This window comes from Solea senegalensis, linkage group LG11 (assembly GCF_019176455.1).
Source record: "Solea senegalensis isolate Sse05_10M linkage group LG11, IFAPA_SoseM_1, whole genome shotgun sequence".
Taxonomy (NCBI): domain Eukaryota; kingdom Metazoa; phylum Chordata; class Actinopteri; order Pleuronectiformes; family Soleidae; genus Solea; species Solea senegalensis.
The window spans coordinates 654,992-658,270 of record NC_058031.1 but is presented as its reverse complement, the minus strand read 5'-3'; the positions used below and the strand labels follow the sequence as shown (position 1 = coordinate 658,270).

Below are 3,279 nucleotides of genomic sequence, written 5' to 3'. Positions count from 1 at the left end.
ATGTCTCGTCCAATATGTTAATCATGTTTAGTGTTTCACGTTTTGTTTAGTTCATGTTGGTCCTTTCACTCATGTCCAGTCTTGCCATGCACTTCCTGTTTTATTTTGGACTCATCTTTTGCCTCTGTTTTCAGATCCTGACTTCCTCCCTTTGTGTGATTTGTCCCTCCTTTGACCCCGCCCGTCATTGGTTGCACCTGTGTTCCCCTGCCTCATGTATAAATAGTCCTTGTCTCCTTTGTCTTGTTTCTGTCTGTCTTGCATCTCAGTCCTGTCGACCAAGAACCATGTCATCAAGTATAAGTGAAGGTTTTTGAGTGTAGATCTTGATCCTCCTTGTGAGCGTTTTGTTTGTGGAATAAAATCCTTTTGTTATATCCTAGTTTGGAGTTGAGCATTGGAGGAGCGTTGTCCTCCTTGTTGTGTTTAAAGTGGCTACAGAAACATGGTGGTGCAAGACAGTGACCTCAGTAAAGAAAGGCCTTTACCTAAAGTACATATACCCATAAGTACTTTCACAAACGTACTTATGGGTTTCTGCCAGAACCGACTGCTAAATCATTCACACTGGACCTAAATGTAAATGATGGGATGACATTTCTGTCTAGGTTTGAAAGCTCTGACTGAAAACACGAAAAGTTTCTCTGTTTAACGAGAGTTTGTTCTTTTAAAACTACAACTGACTGGTGTCCTCAACTTTCATTGGGAGCCAAAAATCTATCTTTAATTATCTGACATTTATAGCACTCATGTAAAACTTGTCTCTGTCTGCTGCTTCGGAGACGTTTTCACTGTCGTAAACCAACGGCAACTCCTGGTGCGAGAACAAGTAATTGAGAACTATTTGCAACAGAAACATTGATATGACAGTGATGTGACCATTTGGCAAATTTCACATTTTCCTCTGTACAGAATGTAATTTATTTGGAAGATGAAAGACATGTGTGTTCGAGTGCATGGTGGAAATTCATTATTATTCAAAGGTGAAGAATAAAAAACCACGATGATTAGGTTTGGAAGAACATATCGATCGCAGCTGGGATGAAGCACAACAAGGCTAAAAAGCATTAGAAAACCCCATCAGAGTGTTTAAAAGAGTGGCCTCCGCTAACATTTATCACGGCCCATTGTTACCTTTGAGGCTATTGCACTTTGTGTCAAGTCATATAGTGAGGACCAGGAGGTTTTTCAATTATTCCACCCAATTTGCAATAATGTACCTGTGACCTGAAGCCGTTTACGATGAAGGTGTTATTACAGGGGGGGGAAAGCAAAGTCTGAGTGCAGACGGAGGCAAAATGCATAGTAGGGTGTTTTTTTTTACCCTTGGATTGCCCTAATTATACAGAGCATTGATTTTACAATGCATCCATGGATTGATTAGAACGGCCGTGCACCTCCCTGAAGAAAGGAAGCTTTGCTCCCTGGTGTCTTGCTCCTTTCTCCCTCCTGCATTCGTTGTACCTGCTTTTTTAAACATTTTCTCCTTTTTCTTTATTGTAATTATTGTATCCATCTTCTTTATTAGCCATTATTATCCAATTTCCTTTCCTTTCCTTTCCTCACTGTCCCGATCCTTGTCCTCTTTGAAATCTCATTTTCTCTCGGTGAACAGTTTGCAAAAAAAAAAAAAAAACTAGCCTAACTGCAACAGCGTTGTCATCATAAACTTTTGTTTTTCAAAAGCCATTAGAAGCATTATTTTATCATCCTGTCAAAAATGGTGCCACATCAGCAAACACTCTATTGTAAGGAGCCATAGTAAATAATGCATTTAGGCATTTCATGCATCCAAATACATCACACTCAGACTTTTTCAGATGAGAGTTCATGCCACTGATACACGAGGTCATAACAGTTAGTTTAAAGAATATACAGCACTTATTCAGCACATGTTCTCCTCTTGTCTCTTCATTTAACCATGTTTCCCAGAAAAAAAATGTGCTATTAATTTTTCTGCAAAACCAGGAGAAATTGTAGTTTTCATTCTGTGCAGAAAGTTTGGTTCCATATCGGTTCCATATCGGTCAGTTTTTATACAGTAAGTTCATTTAAATTGTATTTGTATAGCGCTGAATCACAACATACAAAAGCACTGTACACAGACAACATCATGGAGAGCAGAGAAACCAACAATTCACACAACAAGCTAACACTAGGCATCAGTGGAGAGAGAAAAGAAGAAGAAATCTCTGACAGAACCAGACTCAAAGATGTGCAGCATCTGCCTCGACCGGTCGGGGTGAAAGGAAAAAATGGTGGACAGAAAGGGGCGAGAGAAAGGACAAGAGGGAGGTGAGGTAGAGACGGAAGAAAGAGACCAGGAGCAGAAATACTGTCATGAGGCCAGCCTCATGACAGTTTTGGTGTTTGTTTTTGTCTGCCTGTCACCTTCACCTCCCCCCTTGCACTCTGTCACCTCTGCTGGACCTGCCTACCTCCCACTCCACACCTGCCCTGCTGCTGCAATCAAGCCACCTGGTTTCCATCAGCTCATCACCCAGTCTGCACTTAGTTCCTGTCCCTACCTTCAGTCTCTGCCGGATCGTCACTCAGTGTACACGGTTTGTTGGAAGAAGACTACTATTCGAGCTAACCTTTAGAAACTGTACTCTGTTGCCAGTCGGTGCAAAATTTAAACCTGTTTGTCTTTTGTTCAGTCCTTCCTGCCTGCCCGTCTGCCAGCCCAGCCATCACCTCAAGCCCTCCAGCCGTCATCCCCCCTCCCCCCGGACCAGCACCCTTCCTTCCCCGCATTCCCTCATCTCAAATAAACTTTTTCTTTCGTCAGTCAGAGTCTCGTTCTGGGTTTCTTGCTAAGCCGTGACAAATACAACAACTGTATCGAGCTCTAAGTTTAGACAGGGCAGTTCTGAGATGAGTTGTTTACACAACCATGATGTCATTTACATAAGCAGCAGCAGAGATTGTTGATAACAATTATACTGATATTAACTTGATTATAGCTTGCTAATAATGGTGATGATATAATATGAGTGATAGTAATAATAATAGCTTTGAAACTGGATCTGGATCCTGCAACCTGCAAGATGAGGATACAGAGAGAAAGAGAGAGAGGAGGGAGGAAAGGAGGGAACGACACAAACTAGAGAGAGAAAGAACAAGGTTAACGACATATTCATACTCTGAGTGTGAAAGCTTTAACTCTTGACCCGGCACAGAACCATAGACCTCTGAACGCATGTTACCGCGTGTTACCCTGCATTACAGCGAGATCTTACAAACACGTAGATTTCAGCCAGTCGATCAGCAGAGACC

At 41.9% G+C, this 3,279-nt stretch overlaps 1 long non-coding RNA gene across 1 annotated transcript; it reads left to right on the top strand.

Moving 5' to 3' along the window:
• Positions 1 to 2,403: 2,403 nt before the first annotated feature.
• Positions 2,404 to 2,790, top strand: LOC122777709. Its single transcript, XR_006361359.1, has 2 exons — positions 2,404 to 2,564; positions 2,661 to 2,790. It is a non-coding gene; the product is annotated as an uncharacterized LOC122777709 (long non-coding RNA).
• The last annotated feature ends 489 nt before the right edge of the window (positions 2,791 to 3,279 follow it).